Here is a 16911-nt window from a genome sequence, read left to right on the forward strand (position 1 = left end):
AATTGACAGGGCCAGTGTCTGAAACAAGGCTATCGGACTTCAGAGAGCATGATGTTAATCGCCACACTGCTCTGACTCCAGAACATAAACATTTTCATGATACCTTATTCTATTAAAAAGAAAATGTGCATAGCTAGTGTTGTGCCTGCCTATAAAAAATGAATATATACACAGGTATTTACATGTACATACAAGTATATAGGTGTAGGGAGTTTAATTTTAGTTTATAGGGCAAGGTCAGAGGGGTTTATAATAAAATATTAACAATGGATACCCCAGAAATGCAGTTTAATTTTTTTAACTTCCTTATTTTTGTATCACTGTATAATCTCTTCAATAACCACTCTATGTAATCACACTTTAAGTTTTTTTTTAAAAGGAATAATGTCATCTCGGGGAAAATGATCTGGCAATTTGACCAGCTGGACAATATCTGGAATGGAAAATAAAAGAGGAAACTTGTGTCCCTCACCGACGTGCACAATAGAAAAGACAGTCAGCAGCATCTGCTTCACTTGGGCAGGATAAGAAAGCAGTTGTGGCCAGTCATTTGCATACCTAAATAAGCAGGAGCCAAGTCCTACATGCTGTTTTAACTGAGGTCCCGTCACAGCACCGTCCAGGGCATTTGCAAATGTACTGAACACTAGCGTGACGATTCCACTCCAAATCCCAGGCCTTCCAGACTGCAGTCAAGATCCCTCGGTCCCTCCGAGCACCCGGCAGTTGTGAGCTGGATAGCATTGTCTGTCGTGGTAGCTGTGATGTTATCCCTTTGCTTCAGGAGTATTCTCTCCAATTTCCCCAAGCCATGTGTTGCCTTGGAAACATCATGATTCTTATAGAGATCTAAGCAAGGGAAAATAATAAAAATAATAAAATCTTCCATGTAAAATCTATCTTTCATGCCACTGAGATGCCTCGCTAACCCCTTCCTCTGGATAAAACGTCTGACAGAGCGGCTCCTAGTGTGTACCACGCTGATCACTAACAATGAGAGGAAACACTCTGGTCTCTGTTCTCTGGATAACTCAGGTCAACACAGTTTTCCAGCAGAATGAAGCAGGTTGCCAAGGCCAACACTTTCCTGAACAGAAAGATTCAGTCTCTTCTCCAGACACTGACATGAATGAAGCCTTTGCAGGAGTAGGCGAGGAAGCACTCTGCCATCGGGCCTTTAGTTCATGTGGAAGAGGGCCTAGCGCATGGATGGCAAACCTATGACACGTGTGCCACTGCAGGGTGTTTGTGTTACTGAAAGCTCCAGAAGGTTCGCCATCACAGGTCTCGGTTCATCCACACAGCCCTCCCTCAGTCTAGAGCTATGGTCAGCAAACTCATTTGGTATAAGGTCAGATATTTAATATTTTCAGCTTTGCAGCCAAATTGGCTTTGTCACTACTCAACTTTGCTCTTGAAAGGCAAAAACAGCTACAGACGGTAGGTAAAAAGGAATGAGCATAGCCATGTTCTAATAAAACTTTATAAAACACACAGTGGATTAAATGAGTGTGTGTGTCTGTATGTGTGTGCACGCACATGCATGTGTTATTCAAAGATTACCCTGAGGAAAACCTAAGAGTGGCAAAGTTGTTCTCATTGGTTTATTCAGGAACGGTAGTGCATCTCTTAGCCAGGCTGTGGCATAAACATTGGGACAGAAATAGAAAAACAAAGTCCCTAGAGTTTATGTTTGCTAAAGGAGGACATAACAAGCAAGTAAAAAAACTTGAATTTCTGGTAACAATAAATGATACAAAAACTGGATAATGTAGTGGGGAGAGAGACCTCCTCTAGATCACATGGTCGGGGAGGACTCCTGAGCAAGCACCTTTGACCTCACGTGAAAGTGAGGAGAAGGAACCGCAAATACAGACCTGGGTGAAGAGCAGGCTCTCCATAGTCAAGAGTCCACATCAAACCCATATCAAAAGGCTGGAAATACGAATTGGCTTAATGGGTTTGAAGACCAGAAAGACCAGTCTGGCCAGAAGTGACATAATAAACAAGCAGAAGATAGTTTTAGGTAAGGCTACGACAAAAGAGGTGGCAGGGGCACCATTACACATAGGACCTTCTGAGTCAGGGGATGTCACCTAGGCCTCCGCTTACTGCTGTGTGGCTACCTTGGCTTTCTGTAAACTCACCTGAAGTCACACGCTCTGGACCATTCTCAGCACTCCTTACATCCGCCAGGTGTGGCTCGTCCTGAGCTTTTAAAGATGTTTTTGGCAGAGCAGTTTCTCCTGAACACACCTGCTTTCACCCAAAGTGACAGAAGACAGATTTAAATAAAATTAATAAAGTGGTAAGATTTTAGGCACTCAATCAAATGTCTTCCAAGCATCATTCTTTCCTAAAATCAATGTTTAAGCCAAGCAGAATAAGGAAGCCATTAGCCAAGCGATTCCAGGGCCATCTTTACAAAATAAAATAGGTAAAAAGTAAAAGCAAAGCAAAAAAACCCTTTAGCTTCACTATTCTCTATTCTCTACCAACAACAATAATCTGTAAACTAGAAAGCGTAGAATACACACATTTAAGAGGGCATCAGACTCAATGTGAACTAGTGAGATAGTCCCAAGCTATTTGAGATGAATGGGCCAGGCCACAACAATGACAGCCCAGGGTAGGGTGGGCATCTCTAACATCCCTGTTAGAACTGAGACCTGGAGAGGAGATGGAAAGGGCAATGCTCATCTTTCCAGAAAGGGTCACGAGGCAGATTCTAAAACTGCCGGTCTCCAGGAAAAATAATGAAAGGATAATTAAGTAGTAGCATTTATTCAACAGTGGGGAAGTGGTGAACGCTAAAACCAGCATGGCCCACTAGGATCAAATCTGAAAAGGTCTCCTGGCTTGTCCGATAGGGTGGTCACGTGCAAGAGGAGTTTATTATACAACCAAGGTTGAGCACCAGGGTGCAGCAGTATACAAGACAGATATGGTGCTTACGACTAACAGTGGAGGTCTTTAGGATACACCTCTGGGCTCTGTCTTCAGTCCTATCTTGCTCAACACTCTTCTATGGAGGCCCAATGGGGTGGGCTGAAGCTCCTGGGGAAGAATGCAGTATGAATGTTATAGGTTACACGAGAATGCCCTCAAACGCCTCGTGTACTCATAGGCGGGGCTTTTGGAAAGTGACTGAATCATGAACTCTGCAGCTAAATGTGTGGTTAGGAGATGGTTTGGTCACAAGAAGCTAGTTAGTCGGGGTATGACCTGGACCCTGTCTGGCTCCTTGCTTCTCTCTCTCTGCTTCCTAGCTGCCATGATGTAAGCAGCTTTCTACTGCCCCTTTACCACTCCGACACTGCCCAACAGCCAGCCAGCCATGGACTGGATCAGCGAGCCAACATAAACCTTTCTCCCATTCAGTAGTGGTGTCAGTAATTATGTCCCAGCAACAAGAGGTACCCAAGTCAATGAATAAATACTCAGCCTGTCATAAGTTAACCCAAAAGTATACCATGCAGACTTCTGCTTAAAAATAATTTGACCACAGATGCTTACCTACTTTCCCTCCCAGGCAAAGAGTATGGAAAAGAGGCATTAGTGGATGGGATATTTCAATAAATCATTGCCAAGTTGCCTCACAGAGCATTGCAGAGGTTAAAGATTTGATCAAATTTCCACCGAGAAGGGCCGGGCTATATAAGAGCTGCATCTGAACATTGGAAGCTCTGTCTTTCTTTCCCACCAGACACGCAGGGTAGAGCAGCTGGTGTAAATGCCACCCCTCTCACCACCAGCTGTCCCCAGGGAGGAGATCAGGGCATGGACCTGAACAATCCTAAAAGATGCACATAGCGATGCTTTGTTTACCCCCCAGTGTCAGCCTCCTACCCAATCAGCCAAGAGCAAAGCCGGCCAACTGGGATGATCATGATCTTTAGAGAGAGGCAGTGCTCAGCCAATAGAAAAAAGGAAAGCGAAGGACACTGATACAATGCAGGAAGCAAAGGCTTGCCGAACAATAACAACAAAAGAAAGCAAGCTAATGTTTCCTTTAAAAGGATACTGCATATAAAGAAGAACAGACTATTATGAAAAATTAAAAAGAATAAGAAAAAGCTTTCAAAATTACAGAGATGGTCTATATAAGTAAATGAAAGAGTTGGGCTATAAAGTTGAGGAAATTTAAGTAAAAAGAACTGAAAATATGGAGACAAAGTAAAAGATTTCATAGACAAAACACAAAGACCGGTGTCTAATAAACAAGAATTCCTGAAAAAAAGAGAACAGAGAAAAAGGAAAGGGAGGAATTTCTACAACTATAGATGAATGAATGGATCTCCAAGATGAAGGGCCCACGTGGGCCCAGCAGAGCAGTGACAAACAGCCTTCAACAAGCCTTTTCATAGCAGAAATCCGAGCTCTAGGGATAAAAATAAACCTCCCAATGCTTTTGAGGGAAAAACCAAGTTACTTTCAAAATACTAAAATCAGACAGATAGGACTTCTCAAGAACAAAACCATACCTTGAAGCAGTGTTTCTCAAACTATTTGCATGTAGTCAAGGACTATATTTTGTTCTCAATCTGCCAGTGCAAAATAAATAGAAATAAATACAAAATAAAGTGTGGAATAAAAGTAGAATAGTGTATGAAAGGAAGAACAGCAATTCAAAAACATGTATAAATTAAAAGCCCTATGTGTTTTATGATAAGTTTCACTAGACATAAAATGAGTCAGTCACATTAGTATCAGTTTCCAAATGCTTCATCTCGTTTCTCAACGGCTCATCACAGATGGAAGACAAACAGTGTGCAGACTGAAATGGGCCATGGACCATACTCTGAGCAGCGGTACAGTAGGAGGAAGCTCTTCAGAACCGCTCCAGAATTCTCATTCTCAACTCGCGGCTCTGTACCCACACTGCCGGTTATTCCAGTGTGACGAGAGCAGAAACACGCAATACTGGGTCTTGAGAAACTGAGGACAATGTACCCTCCTGAATTCTTTCTTCAGAAGCTACTAAGAGGTGCGAAACATGAGGACAGGGGAAATTAAGAGAGTCTAAGACAAGCCCGGGTCCAGGGGAGCGCTTGGCGGACCTCTCTCTGTCATCCCCAGGTGTACAGCCTGGACTGCAGGTGTGGGTGCCACTTCCCCCGAAGAGCCGTCTGCCTGTCGTCCCTTGTGCACACCCACAGGCTTCATGCACATCTGCTGAGGCAGCCAGCAAGGAACGGGCCGGAGAGAGGAAGGCCAGTGATTCCAACCATCCACTTTGTCAGACTGAGATCTTCAGCTTGCTTCTCTTAGACTGACTGTGGACATGTGCCAAAGTAGCCAGGAGGTTTCCTTCTCCTGAGGTCTGCTGGGGCTTAGTCCCTCTTTCCTTTGCACGCCGGAAGTCTTGGAGAAAAATTAAAAATCGAAAATATTTGTATTCCATTCAAGTTAACACCACGTTTTCTGTAATTATGCCTGCTGCTAAAATCATTTTGTTGTGGGCTTTTTAAGCAAGAGGAGGGGGTAAGAAACCAAATTAATTCCTTGGCAACAAAAATCTAATTAATCAAGCATGGTTCTTAGCCACTCAGAGCCTCTTCAGCCCATGGAAATGGCAGCCAAGAGGGAGCAGGAACATTTAACTTGGTAAATCAGGAAAAAATAATCAGGTGTTTCTTCAGCTACTGGCAGAAACTGTATGAGTGAGGGCAGAGTCTTGGGTCTTTCTGAGCTGAGATTCAAACTCAGCTCTGCCACTTCCTGGCTGTATGACCAAGAGCACGTGACTTTGGCCACCTGATTCTCAGTTTTCCCATGTATAAAATGGGAATAATAATATCCTCTCACAGGGTATTTTACCGTGTTGGTCACATGGAAAACACTGTTGATAATGATTTATTAACATCTTCATGCACTGCTGCACGTATAGAAGTTAAATTTTGGGGGGAACCATTTTTAAGCTTTTTTGAAAGCTTTCAAAAAAAAACTAAGTGTATTATACTTTTGGAAATAATACTGAGGGAATAATGGGGAATATGTGGAGAAGATAGCTGTAGAGATGTTCCTTGTGCTCTTGATTCTAATCAAAATGAGAAAATCATTTCAGTGTCCTAAATAGAGATTGGTAAAAATGCACCACAGTGTACCCCCAAAGTAAATAACCACTCTTGAAATTACTACCATTATTCATGAAGCCCATTCTTCAGAGTTAAATGAAGAAAAGCTTAGGAATCCAGATACCAGTTTTCAAGTATGAACCATATTGATTTTGTGAAAAATATTTATCTGTGTGCATATCTATGTACAAAAAAAAAAAAAACTTTCCAGAAGTATGACCAAGGGTTTTTTTGGGGTGATCTTGTTTTAGCTTTGAGTGGTTTTGTTTTAGCTTTGAGTGTTTTTATGTAGCCCATGTGTATTTTTAATTTTCACTATGAATATGTTCTTTGTGATTTAGAAGTTTTGAAATGTTACTTTGCCCTTTACAGAGAGAACCACAGATTTTCTAACTCTGCCCAGCCTCATAGCTCTCTAGATGTGACCCGAGAAGAACCTGGAGACTCTGCAAATACACAAGATGCAGTCACCTGGGTCCCAGTGTGAGCCTGGTTTTTCAAGCCCTGTGATTCCTACCCTGGGCGGCACTGTGCCCCTAGCTTCACAGGCAGTCACTTCTGTGAAAGATAGGAATTCCATGCTGGTACCAAGTGAGGTCACCAGCGACCACCTGCAGGGTTCGTGCGCTGAGCTGTACCTGACAACTCTCATCACCTTCGGGGAGAACGAGCAGTGGAAACTCCGCATGCCTGCCCTGTGATTTCCCTTTACCCCTGTGCAGAACATCCAGCCCTGCACCAGTATCTGGGGTGGCACCAGGCCACACAGGATGCCTGTTTTCCTCATCCCCAGCCCTCAGCTGTCATCCGCTCACACAAAAGAAAAGCTTCTGGGGCTTCAGAGTCTGAGCTGGACTTGAATTCCATCTGCTCAGCTACCACCTGTCTCTCTTCCTGACTCCCTGGTAGAAACCTCCATCCCGTCTCTGATGTCAAACACACAAAGCCACTATTTCAGCTCAGGTGTAGGCCTGGCATTTCACCCACAGGACCCTCCCCATTTCCCTCTTTTGGCTCAGGGGCTGCCAACTGGTGGCCCGTGGACTTTGGCCCTTGCCCTGGATTTTGAAAATGTAAATTTGTTGCCAGTGTATAAATATCATGAAAGTTTTCATTTAAAAAATTAAAACTTGGTTTCTTGCTTCTCTTGGGGAAACCGCACTGCCCTACCATCCTAAGGACAACACATAGCTGTTGCTGAAAGAGGACTACACAGTTTGGAAAGGGGCCGGTGTTTGAGTTCCGAGAGGCCCCACGAGGCCCCCATCACCTGTGTGTGGTAACTGTCTGGCTTCTGACACAACTGGCTTTTCAGTCTCTATCTTCAGAATGCTGCAAAACAGTGAAAGATGGGGAGGAGCCTGCGAAATTGGAGAGCAACCTGTAAGCAACTGCCTTCTCCGCCCTTGTGGAATTGTGTCCCTGATGCATGGCTGAAGGGGGCTACCTGATGGGGTGTGAAAGAGCAGGGCCCCCTTCATTACCCTAATTCCCAGATCCCTGGTGCCAGTTAGGATGTGAAGCAAGGTGCAGTTTACCAGGCTGCTTACCTTCGTCCTCCACTTCACTGTGCAGGTAAGAGCTCTGACTTGGAGGGGTAACCACAGCATTACACAGCCTCGGATGGTTGGCGAAACCCTCGCCTCTCCAGGATCGCCTTTCGTCTTCACAGCAGCCCTTGCTGGGGAGGAGGGCTGGCGCTGTCTGCACATCTGGCACACGAGGAAGGTGAAACGTAGGTGAGAGAGGAGACGTGCAGGCAGGTCTGCTGATGCTGACGCAGGCTCTTCCTGTGGACCTAAGCTGCCGGATCAGAGTTCCTTCTACAGGGCTTGGTGCAGCAGCAGCCCAGGAAACAGGAAGGGGAAGCCAGAGCTGTGGTTTTTCACAGATCTTTAGGTCAGTTGAGGGAGGACTAAGCTACAAACAAAGCCAAAATTGCACTGTCAAGAACAAAAGAGGAAGAGAAGGAAGGGAGCAAGGGAGGGAAAGAGACAAAAAGCACTTGTGTGGGGCCAGAGATGACTGTCCCGGTCTCATTCATATTTTCCCCATTTGATCAGGGCCTACACTAATCCCCCAGAAAGGCTTAAGGTTACAGTTTCAAAATCCTCCGAACTTCCGTGCACAGTCCATGAAACTCCAAGAAAAAATGTTGAAAACCGAGCTTTGAGCACAGCCGGACACAGCAGAAGGATGATGTCGTCCTATGAGTTGCCAGCTCCGATTTAGTCTGAAGACATGCTTCGAGACCCCGAGCCCCGTCCCACACTCTCACGCAAGACAGGAAGCAGATGTTCCTCATGAAATGGCTCTCAGGTGGAAGAAGCAAACCCAGGAGCAAAACGACCTTCACGTGAGATGGAATACTTCATCTGTAGAGGTAAAAACTCGTAAATGGGAAATTGAAAGAGTGATAATGGAACCCTCAAGGTAGGTGGACCAGGGTACTCTTTATTTATTCACTTCAACAAATACTCTGTGTGTTTTCATGTCTGGATTTACAACAGTCACAAAGAGGGTTAGGACAAACCTGACCCTCATGAGCACACCATTCCAGTGATGGATTCCTCTGGTTTCCTTCACATTGATATTGCGTTTTCCAAATTAGCCACCCACAGTAGTATTTCTGGTCATATCTCTTTCAAAACCTTGCTACTCTTCTACCTCAAAGTGGGGTGTATTTCTCCTCCTTTTGATTCTGAAAGGCATTTGTCACTTCCTTGACAAGTAGCTCCCAGCAAAACAGATGCTGCCCATCTCCTGAGGCCAAATCCTAAGAGATGACAAACTCTGTCAGCTTCTCTCTGGGGGACACCATCTTGTGAACCAGGGAAAGCAGCACCATCGTGCTGAAGGAAGAGCAAGCTAGACCATGCAAAGAGATCCTCTGGGCTGGCCAATCTAGAGAGGGATTGAGGCCCCCTGCCCCAAGCCAGCCTGAGACACAGACGAGGGAGTGAAGGTGCAATCAGATGTGTAGTCTCCACCCCTCTAGTCTTACAAGACTTTGGGGAAGATCTAGATGTTATGGACTGGACACGGCTCATCCCTGTTGTGCCCTGCCTGATTTTCTGAGCCAGCATCCATGAGCCTAATCAATGTTTGTCTTAAGGCACTAAATCTTGGGCAATGTGTTGCTCAGCCATAGTGAATGGGACATCTTGGGTCTTGATCAGAAGCATAGAGTTTTCGAGCCAGCAAGAGCGGGTTTAATGCCAGCCCACCCAACTGCCAGTTGTAAGGGTCTGTCAAAGTTACTTCATCTGTGTGAGCCTTGCTCTTCCTCTCCAGCATAAGAATTACATCTACCATGTGTGTCCGTTTTGAGGAACGATGCATAAAGAGTAACTAACCCAGAACTGGGCACAGAGAGCAACTGCCAGGGCTGTCTGGACAGACTGTAGTCATCCATGGCCATGTCAGCTGGCAGACAAGGGTCCTTGAAATAGGTATGCTGGTATAGGACCCCAACTAGCTACAATAAAAAAATATCTACACCTAGACATATAATAATCAAGATCCCAGAAACCCAACAGAAGAACAAAATACTACAAGCAGTAAGAGAAAAGAAACAAACCACATACAAAGGAAAGCCCATCAGAATCACAGCAGACTTTTCAACACAAACCCTTGGGGCAAGGAGAGCCTGGAATGAGATATTTCAAGTACTAAAAGAGAACAACCTCCAACCTAGACTGATGTATCCAGCAAAACTCTCTTTCAAAATGGAGGGGGAAATAAGACACTTCCACGACAAAGAACACCTGAGAAACTACATGAATACCAAACCAGCACTACAAGCAATTCTAAACAAGATCCTAGAAAAAGACAATGAAGGCAACAACACCATGAGGCCCAACAGAGCAAATCAAATAGGCAAGGCAAGAAATTAAAAGGAGAAGGTGAAAAAGTAAAAAGAGTCAACAAAAGGCCAATAACATGTCAATAATAAGTCAGTACATATCAGTTATAACCAGCAATGTCAATGGCCTCAACTCACCAATCAAGAGAAATAGACTGGCAAAATGGAATAAGAAGCAAAATCCAACAATATGTTGTATACAAGAAACACACCTAGTGCAAAAAGAAGCCCATAGACTGAAAGTGAAAAGATAGAAAACAATTCTCCATGTGACAGGAGCCCAGAAAAAAACAGGGGTAGCAATCTTATTTGCAGACAAAGTAAATTTCAAACCAAAACTGAATCTAGTATTATTGATGTAGGACAGTACTGTATCATACCTCTATGAATGTAAAATATCTAGTACCTGCTTTATGATACATAGTAGGGACCGTGCTTTATCAGAGCTACATTTAATGATATTACTCTAGAATGTTCTCTTTCCAGATGACGATTAAGATGCTAGTAAAAAAAAAATGGTCCCAGGTACCACAACAGCAACAGAATTTTGCTGTTTTTCAGATATTATTCTTTTCTTTGTTTTGTTTTGTTTTGTTTTTAATGGAATGTGCTGAATGTCTATAATTTTGTTCAGATGACTGCAGAACCTGGAAAAGCTCTTGCTGCTATCAATGCCTAATGTACTATTATTAGTCTTTTTATATAAATATATATATACACATATATATATATATATAAATTGAATTTTGGGAAACTTTAACGGTGCTGCCAACTTTGGAAAAAGTCATCCCAATTTACTGTGTTGAAGCACTGTACTGAATATGTAAGGTCATATCTACATGGGTTTGATTACAGAAACTAATAAAATATTCTCTAAATAATGAAAAAAGAATAAGATAAGACTCTAAGAGCAAGAAGCAATTTAAATATGTTCGGGGACCATTTTCATCTCCAGAATTAAGGATTATTTTAATGTTACATCATTGCCTTTTCTCTTTTACTTTCCTTTTTAGTTTTATTTTAGGATTCCCTATTTTTAATGTTCATACAGAGATTTCTTTAACTGAAATACTGAATAGTTTCTTTGGTGTGAAAAACTATAATAGTACACAGGATCCTAATGAGATAATTAATAATGTGAAATAGGAAGTAAAGGGCTAAAGGTGTAGGGAAAGTGGGAAGGGTGGGGGAAAGGTAATAAGGGAGAGGAAAAAAATATGAGAAACTGAAAAAATGGAAATAAAGTGTTTGTAAATGGGGAGGGGAGGAGGGGTGAAGGGAGGGCAGGGACAAGGGGGAAAAATGAGAATCAAGACCTATTATGTAAAGGTACAGAATCCCAATGATGAATGTAACTGTATTGTATACCTAGATTGTACCAATAAACTCATTTAAAAAAAAAAAAAGAAATAGGTATGCTGGGCATGGCCTGGAACAGTCTGGGCAGCAGGAAAGGAAGAGAAAGACTTCTGGGTGGGTCTGGAGACAATGCCCCAGGTGGGTTCTCCATATACTCTGGGTTGGGTCCAGATGCGTCTACCTGCCCCACTGCCCCACAGTCTCTGTCCCAGGGCTACGAAAGTCACTTGGAATGTTTGCTTCACTCTGGAAACAGTTTTCGCCCATTGACCTAGTTTCTGCCCTTTCTTTGTCTGATATCCCAGGAGACAGTTAAGCAAAGAAGCTGCTGAGCATTCAGAAAAATTCCTGGTAACTGCCTAGGGACTCTCCTACCTCTCCCAACCCCACCTGCTCCAACCTGAGCTTTGACCCATTTCCATCCCTGAGCCTGCTCTTTGTATTTGTGGATGTTTCCTGGTTGCATCAGACTGAATTCAAATGCTCTCTGAGGCCTCTGGTTCTTTCCACCTGCTGGTTCTTTCTGCCCACTCTCAACCTCAGCACGAGGCTACCCAATCCAGTAACGAGAGGCTGCTCTCTACTGGCCACCTGTGCCAGGATCTTCCTCCCGGCATCTCAGGTAAACTCTAGCAAGCCCATGAGGCTGCTGTTACTGGTCCTGTTGGAGATGGAGGAACGGATGCCACCAGGAGAAACTGCATTAGCCCCAGGGCTGGGGATTTAGCTCAGTGGTGCTGCCACCTGCCTTGCAAGCACAAGGTCCCAAGTTCAATCCCCGGTACCAAAAAGAAAAAAGAAAAGAAACTACATTAGCTCAGGACATCAACAAGCTAATGGGAAAGACACTATAATCAGCATACAAGTTAGTTACCTAGCTTGGCCTACTTAGAATGTGTACACCCACCCTACCACTTGCAGTTGTAGCAGCTCATTCCACACCACCTCCCTGCCTTCCTGTAGCCTGGACTCTTTCCCTGCGGTCTGCAGGCAGCTCTCTGTTGCTACCTGCTCCTCTCTTCTTCTTTCACAGTAGCAAGGGCACCTCCATCACCAAAGGCCAGGCTACCTTGGATGACACACACGCTTCAAGTGGATGAGCTACAGGTGACAGGAATAAAGTGGACCAGGATGAGGGAACTCACAGAATCCAAAGAATGTAGACGCAAGCCCAGGGGCAGCTTCCCCGGTTCTGACCTTTCCTGTGATGGCACTCGGGAGCTTCTGATAGTCAATTCGATCGATCAACAGATAAGGACCCTAGCCCAAAAGCACTCAGAATCATGACTTTCCAGGGTAGAAAAAACAAGTATGCGTGATTTTGCAGGCCTTCACAGGTACCGCTGCTGGTTATCAAAGCGAGTGTCAGGAAGTTTTTTGAAAACTGTCCTTTCAATGCAACGAAATTGAAAGTGAAGCTGTCTCCAGGTATCAAGAACAGGATTCAACCAAAGTAACATGATAGATGCTCAATAAGTACTTCCCTGCATGCACAAGCCGGCTGTAAGTCACTTCTGCAAGGACAGAGGCCAGGTCTGTGTTGCCGATGTCCACACTCCCAGTGCCCAGCACCTTTCCAGGTAATAAATTCTTTAGGGACAAGGATTATTAGAGTCTGGGTGGGTTGATGAGGAGCTAGGCTTCTGTGGCAACCGAAGGAAGGTGCAGATGACAGAAACACTGGGAAGAAAAATCGGCAGTCAGATTTGGTATGGAAGATGGAGGAAAGAGGACACTGGATAGCTCTGACTTAGAGTCAGAGAAACCAGAAGGCACGGGAGACTCTGGCCCCCAGGTGAGGGCAGGAAGGCTGGGAGGCAGGCACGCTGAGGACCCGGCAGGGTCTGGCAGGCGGCAGCAAGACAGGAGCCACCCTCCAGGGGGTCCTCTGCAGGGTGATAATAGAGGCTGGTGGAGGAAGGAGGAGGGAAGGCAGTCGGGCGGGGGGGAGCCCAGGAGGTGGGCACAGTTCGCCTGGAGATGGAAATGCCCAGCTAGCACGTGGTGACCACTTTGTAGCACAGCAGAGCTTCCTGTGTAAGTGAGGCATCTGGCAAGGTGCTTTAGGCACAGTCACCAACCCGGGGTTGCAAACTTTTTCACCTAAAGCTATAAGAACTCCAAGGCCCCAGGACAAGTAGAGACTATGGAGACAAAACTGACGGACCGGGGAAGGAGTGTTTGAAAGACAGCTGAGGAGGCACAAAGGCCAAAAGCAGTGTCCAAAGAGCAGGAGCTAAGTGTCTGGGGAAGAACGCAGGGCCGGCCCAGGGAGCTAGGGTCTACTGGGTGCGAAGGCTAGAAGGCCCACTACGGCAGAAGGCTCAACAGCCCAGAAAGGCAATGCGACCACAAGGGAAAGGATCAGGACCAGGATGTGAATTTCAGCCCAGCAGAAAATATTTTTTCCTTCCAAAGATGGGACCAAGTGACACATAAGATGTAAATTTCCTGTCACAAAGGACATTCCTCCCAAGGCTGGATGCCCACTGGAAGGAACATGCAAAGGCACAGTGAAGCTTCCCCTGGTTGTGGGACCAGAGAGACTTGGAGTCTCTTCTGCCCTGGGACACAAAGTCTTACCAGCCACCCCACCAATCTTATCTATCACCCTTCCTTCACGAGCTCATCTCATGGTGGGATCAGGGTCCTAAGAAGAAGAGAGAGTCCAGGGTTCTCCGCAGTTCCCTCCTGTGAGGATATGGAAAGATGGTGGCTGTGTGCAAGCCAGGAAGAGGTCCATCACCAGAGAGCCATGCTGCTGGCAGCCCGATCTTGGGATAGCCAGCCTCCATAACCATGAGAAATTGTTTGCTGTTAAGCCGTATCTTTTGTGGTATCCTTACACTGCACGGAGCCAGAATCTGTCCCCAGACTTAGTACTTTAAAAAGCCATTTTCTGTCACTGTTTCTGTGGGTCAGGAATCCAGCAGCAGCTAGCCGGGTCCCCTGACTTCAGTCTGACAGGCTCCAGTCAAGGTTCTGACTGGGATGCAGCCCCCTGAAGGCAAGGCAGGAGGATTCTCTTCCTGCTCGTGCCTGTGGCTGTGGGTCAGAGGCCACACCCTGGTCCCTTCATACGGGTCTCTCCTAAGAGCATCTCCACCTTGACGGCTCGGCCTCACCAGAGTGGCCAATGTGGAAGCTACAACCTTTTGTCCCCTACTCAGAAGTGACCTGTATCACTTATTCTTGTAATCTGTGCGAAAGCAGCAGGCCACAAGGTCCATCCCACGCCTGGACATAGGGACTCATATAAGGTTGTGACCCCAAACTCATGGCTCTCAGGGATGCCAGAGCCCCCTGCCACTCTCCTTCCCACTCAAGCTCAAAGACAAGCTCTGTGATGACAAGAGCCTCGTGTGTCTCCCTCATGTCCCCAGCACAGGACCTGACACACAGCGAGTGTCCATACCTATATGTAAAGGAAAAAGCAAGAGAAACTGTAAGTTCCCTAAGCTTCCAGTCTGCACCCTAGAAGGCTGTTCAGTTTTCATTTTCATTTCAACTGACAAATAATAATTATATGTAGTTATGGAGCACCGTGTCATGTTTTGACATGTGCACACATTGTGCAATGATCAAATCAAGGTAATTAACATATCCATACCCTCACATATTTATGATTTGGGGGAAAATGAGAACATTTAGAAATCTATGCTCTTGGGCTGGGATTTAGCTCAGTGGTGCCGCACTTGCCTTGCAAGCGTAATGTCCTGAGTTTGATCCCTGATACAAAGAACAAAACAAAACAAAACAAAACAAACAAACAAACAAAAACACCTACTCTCATCAGCTTTGAAATATACATGACTAGTGTCCTTTGGCTAACAGTTGATGCGAACCCTACATAACTAGACAAAATCAATTTGGGTTACTGAGTGGCATCATGAGTGCCATCATGAGTGAGGGTTTTAAGGCATAATTACCCCTAGAAATCCTCTTTCCCAAACTTGAGTCCATGGGGCCGTTCTGAAGATGCTTAAACAACTTAGGACCACTCCCCCTGGAAGCTACGTCCCCAGACAGCGAAGGAAGGCAGACCCTCATCTCTTACCAGGTTGTGTCAGAGGCTCCAGAGAGTTCAATTCTGCATTTGCATAATTGTTTCCCCTCCGCTGCCCCGCTCCTACCCTGCTAAGGCCGGTGTCCTAGAGCTGCCTTTCCGAGTGACAAGTACATTTCCAACGCAGACCAGATCCGTGCGCTGCTGCACCCATATTGGCAGGTCTATTAAAATACAAAGAGGATCCAAAAGGAGCAGCTTTGGGGACCTACAGGGGGAGGCTGGTAAGAACATGTCCCCCTCCCTCAGCTGTTAATTGCAAAGCGCAGCCTCAATAAATTATGCCAAACAGACAAACAACTCGAGCTGTGTTTATTAAAGAAACAGCAAATGGCACGCTGCCAGCATGGATAAGCTTCGCTGTAATCAGTGTATTTATTTCACCCCCCAAAAAAAGCCTGTCTGCGCTTCTTTTAAGCCTCGTAAACTCATTATGCTAAGTTTCAGCCTCCATAGAATGGAGGCCTTTCTATATGTTAATTCATTTTAGTAAATAATTATTCTGTTTGGCTGAGGGAATGCGTGCCTCTATAATTTAATAATTGGGAAGGTTATTAACATGTGATTAATAGGAGTCATACATGAATACTGAGAGTTTAAAATTATCTTTTTCATTCTGAATGGATATAATAAAGGCTTGTAGGAAGGGGGAAAATTCTCCCTATATATCCCACTCCTCCTCCTTTCTCTTCCTTTTCTTTTTGGGGTAAGGGGTGTGGCCCTGGGAAGAGGAGAGATCGCCTTTCTTCTCCACCTGAGATCTAACTCTGATACGCAGTGCGCTTTCTTCTGTTGGAAGCTTTGAAATGTGCCTGTGTGTGTGTGTGTGTGTGTGTGTGTGTGTGTGTGTGTGTCCATATTTAAGAGGCAGGAAAGTGAAGCACTGCAGAGAACTAAGAAGAGAAATAGGCAAGAAACTGAAAGACTGAGTCCTCTCGGCAGAGGATCCCAATGCACATTTGACCCTCACCCTACTGTTGGTCACTGATCAGGAAGGCTGTCTCAAATCAGAAGCACGAGCTATCCTCTCACTGCAGTTAGAATGGCTCCGTGCAAAAAGACCAAAAAAAAAAGAAAAGAAAAGAAAGAGAAAAATGCTGGCGATGATGTGGAGAAGGGGAGACATTTATACCCTGCTGGCAGAATGTGAATTAGGATAGCTATTATGAAAAACAGTACAGAGGTTCCTCAAACTCTACAAAATAGATCTGCACAACAGTCCCACCACCACTGCATCTATACCGAAATGAAACCAGTGTATCAAAGAGAAACCAGTCCTCTCACATTTATCGCTACAGTATCTCCCAGGAGTCAAGATGCAGAATCCACAGCGGTGATCATGGGAAGTTGTACGGGTAAAGAAAACCTGATACATATCCACAAGTGGAATGCTATTTGGCCATGAGAAGGAGGACCGAATCTTGTCAGCTGTAGCAACCTAGGCGGACCTGGAAATGTTACATAAGCCAGGCACACAAAGATCAATACTGAATGACTTCATTCATATGTAGAATCTTAAACAGCTGAGCGCATAGAATTAGTAA

The 16911-nt window shown here is 45.0% G+C and overlaps 1 long non-coding RNA gene across 5 annotated transcripts in view; it reads right to left on the minus strand.

The window, feature by feature from the left end:
• Window positions 1-281: 281 nt before the first annotated feature.
• The window catches only part of LOC104859712, a 32294-nt gene continuing 15664 nt past the window's right edge, over window positions 282-16911 (minus strand). The window contains exons 2-6 of one of the 5 annotated variants that reach the window (XR_779470.1): window positions 7628-7789; window positions 5061-5364; window positions 2956-3057; window positions 2148-2256; window positions 282-849 (exon numbers count right to left, since the gene is read on the minus strand). This is a non-coding gene — a long non-coding RNA (uncharacterized LOC104859712). Of the gene's footprint in view, window positions 850-2147; window positions 2260-2955; window positions 3058-5060; window positions 5365-7627; window positions 7790-15434; window positions 15532-16911 lie in introns of all 5 variants that reach the window. The other 4 variants (XR_779467.1, XR_779469.1, XR_779466.1 and 1 more) reach the window with 4 other exon arrangements.

Source organism: Fukomys damarensis, unplaced genomic scaffold, assembly GCF_012274545.1.
Source record: "Fukomys damarensis isolate Sample0158 unplaced genomic scaffold, DMR_v1.0_HiC HiC_scaffold_16, whole genome shotgun sequence".
Lineage (NCBI taxonomy): Eukaryota > Metazoa > Chordata > Mammalia > Rodentia > Bathyergidae > Fukomys > Fukomys damarensis.